The 14,383-nt window shown below is 41.4% G+C and overlaps 1 pseudogene; it reads left to right on the forward strand.

The window, feature by feature from the left end:
• Nucleotides 1-14,383, forward strand: part of LOC127447315 (mitogen-activated protein kinase kinase kinase 20-like) — a 100,433-nt pseudogene that overhangs the window by 20,014 nt on the left and 66,036 nt on the right.

Genomic DNA, 14,383 nt, shown 5'->3' on the forward strand with positions numbered 1-14,383 from the left:
AGTGAGCCTACTTGCACAGACCCTGTGCAAGGTCAGGGAGGACGGGGAGCAGGTCATCCTAGTGCACTCTACTGGCCCACCCTGACATGGTTCTCGGATCTCACGATCCTCGTGACAGCCCCCTGGGGAGTTCCCCTGAGGAAGGACCTTCTTTCTCAGGGATGGGGCACCATCTGGTACCCACGACCAGACCTCTGGAATCTCCACGTCTGGCCCTTGGACAGGAAGTGGAGGACTTAAGTGGCCTACCGCATCACTCAGACTAGGGCTCCCTCTACGAGGCATCTGTATGCCTTGAAGTGGCGTCTGTTCACTAAGTGGCATTCTTCCTGATGGGAAGACCCCCAGAGATGTGCAGTTGGATCAGTGCTTTCCTTTCTGTAGGAGAGGTTGGAGGGGCGACTGTCCCCCTCCACCTTGAAGGTGTATGTAGCCGCTATTTCGGCTCATCACGATGCAGTAGATGGTAAGTTCTTGGGGAAGCACGACTTGATCATCAGGTTCCTGAGAGGCGCTAGGAGGTTGAAGTCCTCTAGACCGTGCCTTGTTCCTCCGTGGGACCTCTCTGTAGTCCTTCAGGGTCTACAGGGAGCTCCCTTTGAGCCCTTGGAGTCAGCTGAGCTTAAGGCACTCTCTTTGAAGACTGCCCTCCTGACTGCGCTCACTTCCATCAAGAGGGTAGGGGACCTGCAAGCGTTCTCTGTCAGCGAATCATGCCTGGAGTTCGGTCCGGGTTATTCTCATGTGATCCGGAGACCCCGACCGGGCTATGTGCCCAAGGTTCCCATGTCCCCTTTTAGGGATCAGGTGGTGAACCTGCAAGGGCTGCCCCAGGAGCAGGCAGACCCAGCCTTGGCATTACTGTGTCCAGAGGGCCCTCTGCTCCGGTCGCCATGCTTGTAGAAACTCCTCGCCCCTTGGGTAGGACCTACCATGCGACTCTCCACATGACATACTTCTGACAAAACTCGGTAAGACCATGTGATGTATTTCCACTTGAAGTACCCCCCCCCCCCCTTTTTGGGCGGGGTGTGGTCTCCACGGTGTCTTCCCCTTTGGGAGTGACACCCCCCCGACGTAGGCACTGGGGCTCCCAGTCAGTTAACAAATTCCACTCTTTTTGGGTAGAAAAGAGAAGGAAAAAAGGCCCCGGCTGGGCCAGCCTGTCCCTATTTGTTGAGCAGTTGACTTGTCCTGAAGGACTGTTCGACGCTCATAAAGAGTGTTGGGGGAGGTTACGTGATGGCATGGTACACTGGCTACGAGGCACACAGCAGTCTGCCCGTCACACACCGCCACTTCACGTAACACAGTTCAGCTAGTTGTGGCATTTTGTATAGGGACCCCTAGTGTCACTACATCGACACAACATCAAGTGAGTGACAGATAGGGAACGTCCTGGTTATTTTCGTAACCTCCGTTCCCTGATGGAGGGAACGAGACGTTGTGTCCCTCTTGCCACAACGCTGAACTACCAGCTGTAATGGCCGGGACCTGGTCTAGGCTCCTCAGCACAAAACCTGAATGAGTGGTTGCATACCAGCTCCTTTTATACCTTATGTCCGGGGGAGTGGCATGCAAATTCCACTCGCCAATTCTCATTGGCCTTTTTCCAAAGATCAGAGGTGTTTCGGGCTCCCAAGTGTCACTACATCGACACAACGTCTCGTTCCCTCCATCAGGGCATGGAGTTTACGAAAGTAACCAGGACGTTTTAAACCCTGATTTGTGTGATTTTTCAGCAATAAATATTAAATAAGATTAACAATAAATAGTAACAATTAATCAAATTAAAAGCAACCTACATCTGATTGGGTAACAGGGTTGCAAGTAACATTTAGCCTAAATTAAGCTATCACTGATGGGGGCTAGTTAGTTTGGGAACAAATGTTGGTTTTTAGTTATTGATAAACCCATAAATTAAAGTAAAAAACAAATTTTTTTGTTTTCTTACAAATGTTTTCTTACAAATAATGGTCCGATATTAGTAGTTTAATAAATATAGTGTTTATAGTTCATAGTCATTAATAGTTCCAAATGAAGATAACATTTCATTTAACAGCTTAACTAGCTAATCTAATAGTTCAAAAAAATTATAATAATAACAATAATAATAAATAAAAAATAAAAAAGTCTAGGGACACCAAAGTGTACAAACGTTTATGAAATACTTTAGGAAGTGGACATGTCCTACAATATGACATTGTATAATCAACCTAAAGCTATTTTATACAGCATTTTGCTTTTTATTTTGTTACAGTATTTAATTACAGTATTCACGCAGCTTTTAAGACTGAGAGTTGGAATATTTGTACTTTCAAAAAGCATTGTAACTATGCAGGACTAATGAACTAGTGAAGGCAAAAAGATGATGAAAAATAGTGAAAAAAGTAAAAAGGGTGACAATTACAGCTCCTAAAATACACTTTCCCTTATGCATCTTTATACATTTTGAGCTTAAATCATAATGTTGAGTTAAAAAAAAAAAAGAAAAAAAAAAACAGTCCATGGACATGTTATGCATTAATTATCCTTATGTTAGTAATTTGTCATGTGTCCACATGTGTCAACACATATCAGTAAGGTCATGTACATGTAAAGATATAATATGATTAAGATAAGTAATTATGATTTAAGGTCTGAGTGTCAAAGTCCAGAGCTTACAGAGGGATCATATGTTTTTATATGTATGTGTTAGTGATTGTGTTATGTGTTATGCTTTGTATTTTTCACTTTTTGGATTTTAAACTGGATTTTCCAATTGACTGTATACTTTTCATGGGCACTAACAGCACAATGTTAATTTCAGCCAGCAAATAGGGCAAATAGAGTCAATCTATAATAAGCTTATTTGACAAAAAATGGAGGCGTTTTTGCATGGAAAAGAATGACAGTGACTCTCTTTAAATACTCATGATGCAGTGCTGTTGTACTACAGCAGGTTGCGCCTGGTAAGACTGGATTGCAGGTAATTAGTGAATATGATGGAGGTAACTGCACTGAAATACCACATGCAACTGTTGGTGCAACTTTTTAGTGAATTCACCCCAATGTCGATCTATAATTTTTATGAAATGTTCTAGATTTGTTTGCATTTTAATGTGCATAATTATTCTATGCAGGGACTGAAAATGTTCCAAGGTACAAAAGCAAAAAATGAAAACGAACAAAAATTTATTCAGAATGTAACCGAAAAAGGCAACAATGTCCGTTTAATTTGTTCTGCAGTAAAAACATTATTTTTAAATGTTGGTAACCAGTTAATATCCGGTTCATTTCATTCCGATAATTTTTTTCATGAAACCAAAGTATAAATGTTTTATTACAGTAATTTTTCTGAATCACACCACTTCCTGTTGCACAAAAAATGAGGCTTCTCTCTTTTTAGTTGAACATGATAAGAATGTGCTTTGATTCTGAAGGAAACTGCTGCATCACACATTTCTTTGCTTTAATGCACATTGTGGATGTAGCCTTCTGTGACATGCTGAAGACCTTATAGACAACTATATATTAGGGTTGTCAAAAATACTGATACTTTGATACTACCGTGATACCAAATTTCAAAAATGGTTCTGAGCTTAATTAAGTTAGCATTCGGTAGTACCGAAAAAACTGCAAGTATCTGAGCACTCTGTACTCTATAATGAAAATTGTGTGTTTTTGCTTTAAAAAAAAAAAAATCCTGCAGGGACACCATACACTCTAGTTGGAAACAACGAGATAGCCGGGATTCAGACAGCAGTGGTTACGATGGAAGGCACACGAGCTCGCACTGTTAGAAAAAGAGATCAGCAGGAGTGCGGTGTGGAAATACTTTGCTTATGAAGCGAATGTGCAGGGCAAAGCCAAAGATACAACCAAGCCCATTTCCAAATAGTTCTTTAAGACAGTACAAAGCAAAGGAGGCAACACCTCAAATTTAGCGAAGCATTTGTCCGACAGGCATCCAGACCTCTTCAGATAATTCCGACAGGTTAGAGACAGCGTAGGTTATTGAAATAATGTCTTACATATAAGTTATAAGTACATGTCCTCAATAAAACATATGGATTAATGTGAAATTAAGAGAACGAGCTAGCTAACTTAGCGCTAATGTGTACGTTATAATGTTGTTCTCTAGTATTGGAGCGATTTATAGTATTTATTTTTTTCTAATTTTCCACCATAAAACCTCATTATGGATTTGTTCTCTCATAGCATCAGCAACCAGCTGAGAGGGAGACCCCTACATTGATGCAGCCTACCATAGTAGCAGTGTTTGAGCAGCAAAGAAAATATGAAAGCACTTCAAATGAGGCAAAGAGATTGAACAGGGCAGTGGCAGAGTTCACCTGTATGGATCAGGTCCCTGTATATACAGTTGAAAAGCATGGTTTCAGGCAACTGCTTGAGCAGTTTAACTGTAAATATGAGCTTCCAAGTCGAAATTATTTCAAACACCGAAATCCCTAAATTGTATACGGAGACAAGACGTACTGAGTCAGCAAATTGCAGGAAAACCATTTTATTCATGCACAACAGATCTATGGACCAGCAGAGCAGCAGACACATTTATGGCTGTAACTCTTCAGTTCATCACGGAGTCATGGGACATGCAAGCCTGGTGCTTAGGCTGTGCTGGGCTAAACACTGATCATACTGCAGAGAGTTTGAGAGAGGCACTGGAGGAGCTCATTGAAGATGCATGGAGTTTGGACATGAACAAAATGGCTGGCATAACAACTGACAATGCCTCAAACAATCGCAAAGCATTTGAGGACTACTCATGGATCCCATGTTTTGGACATAATCTACACCTGGCAGTCAACAAAGCACTAGGTATTGATCGAGTCTCTGCAGCTTTATCTAGGCTTCGCAAGACATTGTCTTCATTCACTAGATCACCCAAGTTGTTAAGACAACTGGTAAAAAAGCAGACAGACCTAAATCTACCAGTGCATAAACTTATTCATGATGAGCCCACACGGTGGAATTCTTCTTATGGAATGGTGGAGCGATTCCTGGAGCAGCAACAAGCCGTTTGCTCTGTGCTTGCAGAAGACCGCAAGAAATGGCACTTCATGCCCAAGGATTCGGACATCACCATTCTTGAGACGGTCAGAGATGCGCTTGCCCAACTGAGTACATTCACTGATGCACTAAGTGGAGAAAGACACAGCACTCTTTCCTCTGTCCTTCCTCTGACATGGAGGATATTTTCATGTGTTACACATGTTGAGACTGAGAGCACCCTTGCACATGAAATAAAGGAGAAAATAGGGAGTGATCTGAAGCAGCGGTATGCAGACAGAATTTTACAAATCGTTCTAAACACTGCTACCTTCCATGATCCAAGGTTTAAGGACAGTTTTGTGAACAAGGAATCAGAGGTCAAGCATAGGCTTCTGGGGCAAATAGATATTGCCAAGGAGGAACTCATGCTTCAGCAATCAACACAGCCAGCAGAAAATACAGGGCAAGAAAGCAAGAAAAGACAAACTGAGCAAAACATGTGAAAAGAAAGGTGAACAAACACAGTGGGCAGGAGAGAACCCATCCATAACTCCACAGCCTTCCCCACAAGAAAAACTGGCCAGTGAGTTTTTGATATATAGCAAAATGGCGGAACTCTGAAGTGGATGTGCTGAAGAGGATCCACTTGTTTGGTGGAGAACAAATGAAAAAAGTCTACGTCTGCTCTCACAGTTTGCCAGAAAGTATTTGTGTATTTCAGCTTCAAGCTGTACATCTGAGTGCGTTTTCAGTACCTCTGGCTTAATTTGCAGTCCAAGACGATCAAGACTGACCCAAGACAACATCGATATGCTTGTGTTTCTCTCAAGGAACCTAGCAATTGCAAAAAAGCTTAAATAAATCAGCAAAACATGTGTTAACAATTGACCACATTAGATGCCAAGGCACTCTTTTTTTTTTTCTTCCTCTAAGTTTGTTGAATAGAAATTAAGTTAAATGGTTATTGAAATATAGACATGTGCTAATTTGTCTTAAGTGATAATATGCAAATTACTTGCACCTGCACCTTTTGACCTACAGTCAAGATTGTTTACTAAAGGAATGTTCTCTTATGCGTGTTCAGGTGTTTTTTCTCTTGGTATCGAGTATCGTGAAAAATATCTTTTATCGTATCGAAGTTCAAAATTCTGGTATCGTGACAACCCTACTGTATATAATAAATATATATGCATGATTAATCCAGATGCAGGGGAAAAGTACATTTCTCATTTGTTTCCAGGTCTTCACTGAATTATTGTTAGATGTCATGTATTGATACAGATATTAATAAAATAATAATTATGAATGATTATTAATAATTAAAAATAAAATAATTCGGCCCGATAAGATGATTTTTAATTCAAACATGCTCAAACAATGTGTATATGCATGCAGGAGAGAGAGAGAGATTTTAGCTATAAATTGATTTTAGATGGTCAGATGTATTTTTTAAATATTTAAAATATTTTTGGGTATATATTTAATATTAAGAATACATTATTGAAAAGATGTTATTTTATATAGGCTACTGTATATTTTGCTTGTTATGATTTCTAATGCTGATAATTTCCAGACCAGGTCCCTTGAGAAATCTGGTAACACTGTGTGGCAGGGCGGAGGGCGGGGCTGGGTCGTGATTCCTCACACCCGGACCCTAATTAGGCTGATTAAGCCCGAGAGGGATAAAGCCGACTGGAGACAGCAGTGCAACAGAGAGAGAGTTACGGACAGCTGTCCGACACCTGTGTGTGTGTTTGTTTGTCTTTTTGGTTAAGTTCATTATTAAAATATTATTTATATTGTCAAGCCGGTTCTCGCCTCCTCCTTTCCACTGAAGTGTGTTACACTGGTGCCGAAACCTGGGAGGGAGGAGGGATGCGCCATAATAGAGTCCTTGTCACTACCATCCACCCCAGCGGAGCAGCCGCGGCCATCCGCCGGGGGATGCAGGAGCCCGGCCGCCTGAGAGCGGAGGAATAGCCGCCGACCGCGAGGGGAGGAGGGGCTCCTAACCGACTGCCTGGAGTGGTCAGGGCCACTGCCAGGGGTGGAGGAGACCCCTACCAGCCGCTGAAACGTGGCGGGGCGTTCCGTCCACCAGGGGCCGGAGGACTGCCTCCAATCTGCCCGGGGAGGCGCGGCTGTCGTCCACTAGAGGGTGGAGGAGTGGCTGAGGATCAGGCTATGGCGTATCGGAGAAACGGCGAGTAAATTCTTTTTTTTCCCTCTCTCTCTCCTCTCTCTCTCCCGCTGCCGCTCCGCGTTGGCCTTTCCCTCTCTTTTTAAATATTATTATATTAAGTTGGTATCATCGGCCGTTACGGTGTGTATGTACCGTGTTTTTGTTATTGTTGTTTCCCTCCCCTTGTCACCCTCCCAGATACAGGAAGGCGGGGATGACCTGCCGGCAGACGGGGCTGGAAAGGCACGCCTCCCCCCAGGGAAATGGGGGGGGATGTACGTCATGCCAGGGGCTCCCCGGCCTGAAAGAACGAAGGAGGAATGTGGCAGGGCAGAGGGCGGGGCCATGTCGTGATTCCGCACACCCAGCCCCTAATTAGGGTGATTATGCCCAAGAGGGATAAAGCCGACCGGAGACGGCAGTGCGACAGAGAGAGAGTTACGAACAGCTGTCTGACACCTGTGTGTGTTTGTCTTTTTGGTTAAGTTTATTATTAAAATATTAATTATATTGTCCGTTCTCCCCTCCTCCTTTCCATTGAAGTGTGTTACACACTGCAACTGGTACATCATACACCCTTAGCACAGAGTACTGACATTTAAAAAAAAAAAAAGTTTATTAACCATTCTATGATTTCATTCTAACCGGTTACCAATTAGAAAGGAGGTGACGGAACATTGGAACCGGAACGAAAAAATACTGTTTCTGCTCAGAACGAACCAAAATAAAAAACATTTTGTTTTTAGTCCCTGGGGCCAGTTGCAAAAACATAGCCATTAACTTACTATATGTCTAACAATTAGTTTGACTAGCTAAAGATGCCATATTGCACCTATTGCATAAAACAAGCTCACAGTTGTCTTTAGTAAGACAGTCTAATTGGCATTGCATTGTGGGAAACGAAAGACACTAATGAGCTTAAATAAAATGGTCGACAGTGGGCGCTCAACACAGTTTTCCTTTGCTGGAAAATATTTGCCTATTAGAAGAATGCAATGCTTCAAAATCGATTGTAATGAACAAATTTAGTGATTTTAACCAAATGATAAAAAAATAAATAAAAAAAAATAAAACGTAAGCAATTTTGTTACCATCGTAGAAGTCAAATCTTCTACAAAGTCTCAACTCAAATCCTTTTAGCCCTCAACTGAAGTCCCCACTGGCTCAGCTGACAGTTATTTTCCATGGCAACATGGAATGTAAATGAAAGTTAGCCTAGCGGTCTGCAGTCTTACATTTTTTTGTCTTAAATTAGAACGATCTAAGTTTTTATGCAACTGACTGAAAAAGTTAAGACCAAAATTTTAGATAACTAACTTGTAAGACTGGTCTAAAACAGCTTGTTGTGTTTTGATGTTTTATGAGGACTCTCTATAGACATATTGGTTTTTATCTGTACAAACTTTATTTTCCATCCCCTAAACCTAACCCTCACACAAAACTTTTTTACATTTTCAAAAAACATCATTTAGTAAGATTTATAAGCTGTTTTCCTCATGAGGACCGACTGATTGTCCCCACAATGTAAAATATTTCAGGTTTTACTATCCTTGTGGGGACATTTGGTCCCCACAACATAGGGAATACCTGGACACACACACACACACACACACACTATATCATATTAAATACTGTACATATCAGATTTACTGACATTTTACTAGATCCATTAATGCTATGTTTTGCTTTCCATAGGCATTATCTGCATGCTGAGGCCCCTGTCAAAGTTATCCACAGAGACCTTAAATCCCTCAATGGTTTGTTACTCAGACAATTGATGTATTATCTTGTTTAATATAGTGTTGCAGAAGCTCTTTATGTATTTTTTTTTAGTTCAGTTTAGATACAAACACAGCAGAAGTCCAGTTAAATTAGACACATCATGAATACTGTTTTTATGGCCTGATCTTCTTTTAATGTGTTTATTTCCAGTTGTCTTGACAGCAGATAAAGTACTCAAGGTATTTGACTTCTCATAAACATACACAATGAAGATTCTATACATTTTGTTAGCTCAGCATGAAAATGACAATTACCCTGACTCTCCATTCCATCAGATCTGTGATTTTGGGGCATCTAAGTTTCATTCTCACACCACCCACATGTCTCTGGTGGGCATATTTCCGTGGATGGCCCCTGAAGTTATCTAGAGCCTTCCTGTGTCTGAGACTTGTGACACATATTCGTATGGAGTGGTGAGTGTGTATTTGTGTGCATGTGTGTGTTGTACTGTAATAAATATATATGGAGATGGGAGTAGGGTTTAGGGATAGTAACTGAGAACCGTTTCTTTTTTTTTTTTTAATACCAGAATTTAATGATTTTCATGACTTTCGGTTCCGTTAATGGACCATACATGTTACCTCCCAAACAAATGATTCTTATCAGCTGGTCATAAATTTTGTCAAGTCTGAATTACAATGAACCACAAATTGCTACTGTGTTTTGTGCATAAGGTGAGACTTAAATCAGCGTAATTACTGATCCTCGACATGCCCCGTCACAGCGACGCCTCAGCCTGCTCCATGCCCTGTCACAGCGATGCCTCAGCCTGCTCCATGCCCCATCACAGCGACGCCTCAGCCTGCTCCATGCCCCGTCACAGCCACACCTGAGCAGTGGGACCTGGAGATGGTTCCCACCCTTATACCCACCTTTAGTTCTCCTGAGCAGGCAAGGGGAACTTTCGGCCCTCCGATCCCGCCTGGACCCTCTGAGCACTGGACTTCGCTTTGGCCTGTCGGTCCCTCGACATTGCCTCAGCTCGGCATTCCCTCGGCTCCACTACGGTCCTTCAGCCTGTCGGCTGTGCCGGGGTCCCTCGTCCCTCTGGCTCCTCCTTGGTCTGTCGGTCACCTGGCTCCGCTTTGGCTCTCCGATCCTCTGGCTGCGCCTCGTCCCTCCGATCTGTCAGCTTCACCGAGGACCTCCTTCCCTACGGCTCCACCTTGGTCAGTCCCACCGGCTCCACCTCAGTCTTTCGATCCCTCAGCTCCGCCTTGCTCCTTCGAGCCTCTAGCACCGCCTTGGTCCTCCCTGCCATCGGCTCCACCCTGGCCTTTCGAGTCTTCGGCTACTCTCCGGGCACCACGTTCCAAGGCTCCGCCCCTCGAGCCTCTCACAGCTCCACCTTCCATGGCTCCACCCCTCGAGCCTCTCATGGCTTCACCTCCCACGGACTTTGCCCTGATCCCATGCCCCTTGCCCTTTCTCGCCACGCCACGCCCCACGCCTCAAGACACCCCCCCCCCCCGCTCCCTACAGAACTTTGAATTATGTCATGTATTACGTGTTTTGTTTATGTGTTGGGGTGTCAGGAGCCACCCCTTAGTGGGGGGGATATGTCAGGTGTATTCTGTTGATTCATGTCTTTTATTTTGAAATTCTAGTTCCTGTTTCATGTCATGTGTTCCTGTTTCCCTAGTCATGTGATTTCTGTTTTCTCTCCATGTTCATGTGTCATGTTTTCATTGGTTTATTGTTTAATTATCTTGTTATCAGTTCTGTTTGTTCATTGGTTTATGTTCTCCCATGTCTTGTATTTAAGCCCTCATGTTTGCATTGTCTATTTGTCGAGGATTGAATGTTATCGGATGTGTTTGTCAAGCCACGGTCAAGTCAAGCCATGGTCAAGTCAAGTCAAGCCAAGTCAAGTCTAGTCTAGTCTAGTCTGGTTATAGTCAAGTTTCATGTTATTATTGCTTCATGTTTGTAGTCAGGGTTATTGGTTTTCACGGTCTCTAAATAAACTGCACTTGGGTTCTTCATCTTTACGTCCTCGTCATCGTCATCATTGTCAGCAGTTCCAGCCAACATACGTTACAGGGGAGGATGTCTGAAAAAATGAGATTTTATGTATTAATGATGAGCTTTTAAATTTGAGTGTGAAAAATTGTGGGTGGCAGCACAAAAATGCACCAGAGTTTAAGGGATTAATGTTAATTTCAAAATATACTAATTGTTTTTAAATTGAAAGTTGTAAATATTAACATTAGTCAATGCTGTATGCTGTCAAAAAATTCAAATATTAATCGCGAATAATTTTTCATAGTTAATCGCTATTAATCGCAGATTTTGAAAGTACTGAAAATGAATTTATTTCCATCTTAGGAAAGAAAACAAAACAACATGTAACAATATAATGCTTTATTAACATTTTCCAAACAAAACCTTCCACAGTATAAAGATAGAAACGCACTAAAATATCACCAATTCAAGTAATATTAAACGCTTCTTAAGTGTGAGTCAAAGTCTAAGTGAGAGTTTGACTTATTGAAAGAACTAGTCTCCACATAGGTTGAATATTCATTGCAATGGACATTAAATCTCTTAAACTCATCCTCCACAATATTAAAACACCCTGCAGACTGTGGCTATCTGCTTTGTTACAGCAAGCCGCATTCACGATTCGTGTCAGGGCGTCAGCGCCAGCGCCCAGCACCGCTTTGAACTCCACATGAAAAGAGCTTGCAAACAAACACGTCTCATTCTGCGTTTTGGTGATAATTAAGACTTGCCGTGCTTCTGTGGTAATTAAAATGTGCCTTACATAGGCTGAAAAATTCTTGATTTCTATCACAAGTCCCATCTGGGCTTGTTTTGTACATCAAATAGCATTTAGAGCTCTTTTCTCCATCATTTTATCGCTGACACTGAATCATTGTGTGTGTTGTGTGTCAGTGCGATGAATCCAGGCGTACACATCGCAAAGTTTCTGCCCTGCAAGCCAGTGTTTATGCTAGTTTATGCTGTATTAACGGTAAATGCGATTAAGAAAAATTTAAGTTAAACTTTTTAAATTTATTGTATGCATTAATGCTTTAATTTTGACAGCTCTACTTTTGAACTCTTTTTCTTGTCAGTAGGTCTATTAGACTGCATTTACTCTAAAAGTCCTAATGCACAGATATAATATTTTGACACAAATTTCATTTTTGCCTCACATGTTTACATACACTTAAGACAAAACCTACTCTTTTTACCTTTTTAGCAGAGTTCTCAATATGACTGGTACTTTAGAAAGACTGGAAACTTTACATTTGATTATTTATAGACATACAGAATAATGTCTATAAGGAGGAGAAGGGTTTCAAAGAGAAAACTCTGCTTACCTGCAAACAACTAAGGCGATTTAAATGCTAAACAAAGAGAGAGTACACTAGTTGATTACAGAATTTCATGACTGAACTTAAAGTCATTACTTTATCATCCCTAGTCAGGACCTTCTGTGACTGAGCTATAAGAGAATCCCATGACACACACACATCCTTGACCCATAGGTCAAAGCGTTGTGTTTTATGATGTTCATTCAGCCTCTCTCTTGATTACCATTAGTTTTTCGTCATATGGTGGTGGTGTTTTTTCAGGTCCTGTGGGAGATGTTGACGCGTGAAATTCCCTTCAAAGGTCTGGAGGGGCTGCAGGTGGCCTGGCTGGTGGTCGAGAAGAACGAGGTAACAGAACGATCTGACAGGCTCCCATCAGAGAGCATGACACTAATTTATTGTTTTCAGTAGTTTTGTGTGTTTCATTTGTGTTATCTATGTTTTGCAGAGGTTGACTATTTCAAGTAGCTGTCCAGCCAGTTTCGCCTGTCTGATGAGAAGCTGCTGGCTGACAGAGCCGAAAGTAAGCACACACACGTACACACGGTTACTAAGCTATCTAAATGAGGACAGACATAGACTTATATTGTTTTTACAAAAAGTTAATTATAATTACTACTGAAAAAAACATGAAATAAATGTATGAATTGTTTTTTGGTCAAATTTAACTAACTTCAAAGTATAGATAAGTAAACATACACACAATACCCCTACTTACAATCTTATCCAACAGTTAATAACACAGTCCGTCATAACTTATAGTAGGTGTATCAAATCTTTTGCAGTACCAGTTATTATATGCTTAAGCATATAAGAGATTTGATCCACCTATTATAGGTTATGATGGACTGTGTTAGATCAGCTTTAGCAAATATATGGATTGTTATGGTTTTGATTTTGCATAGCAACCACACAGTAAACCTGGGATAATTACATACATTGCAAAGCATTAGCAATGTGTAGCAATATTCTAGGACAGTAATTATATAGTGGTTAATTAGATTGGTATTTACTCTGTGTAAAAGTGAACACTATTATTGTGTGAATTATAGTTCTATCAGGAAGACTCGCAGACTTGAGTGAAATTTAAGATGACATTTATTTGATGAATATAAAACAAAAATGTAATGTCTTTCTTTGGCGTAAGCCCCATCTGGTGGTCCGAAGAAGTTGTACTCGGAACTGTCAGATCCTGCCAGAGATAGGAGGCAGGGGCGAGGAGCCTACCCCCATGCAGGGCGGGACTCAACTGGTGGCGGTGGGGTGGTGGAGGTTGCCGTGTTAGCACACTGAAACAGCAATGTGATAGATTGTGAGCAAACTTATAAAGCAATGGCTTACATGTGATTGGCTAGGAATTACCTAGCTAATGGTGCGATGATGTACAGCTGCTAGTCTTCCCGCTAGAACTACGCTGCGCTACACGTTGTTAGGTCAGAACAGTAATAACAGCTGTCTTTATTAATAAATGACTGTCTCTCTTCCTGTTTGACATTTTTAATCAACCCAATCAAAGGTCATGTAATTCCTGATTCACTTCAGGGCTTGTCTTTTCCTCTTCGTTTTGCTCTATTAGGTCGCACATCTCTCCCAAATGCTCACACTCATTCTAGTGAGCTTCATAAATTTGTGTTTGCTGGCACTGACATGTGCTTGTCACACAGAGAGTGCTGGGCATGCCAGAGACAAATATTATAAAGCTCAAAAATATCACTCAGATTGAAAGTTTAGTCAGTCTACCGTACTGTGCATCAGTCTGCTTTTTAAATGTTGTTTGACAAATGCAAGTTTCTCTCTTGATGTATAAACATTTATTTTTCAACAAGCATATAGATGGCCTCAAAGCTAACAGACCAAGACTGGTGCATGCAGCCCCAGAATTACGCTTGCAAAAAAATTGATTCCCCTCGAATGGTGGCCCATCCCCATATCTCCTCGGTATGCATCCTCCCTTTATTTATTTATTTTATTTTATTTTATTTATTTTTGTATTTTATTTTTTCGTAGTTTATTATATATACATAATTTTTCTTTTTTTTCCCCCCTCTCTACTCTTTATTCCACAGCTTGCCTTACATATATATTTACATACATACTGAAT

This window comes from Myxocyprinus asiaticus, chromosome 10, assembly GCF_019703515.2.
Source record: "Myxocyprinus asiaticus isolate MX2 ecotype Aquarium Trade chromosome 10, UBuf_Myxa_2, whole genome shotgun sequence".
NCBI lineage: Eukaryota > Metazoa > Chordata > Actinopteri > Cypriniformes > Catostomidae > Myxocyprinus > Myxocyprinus asiaticus.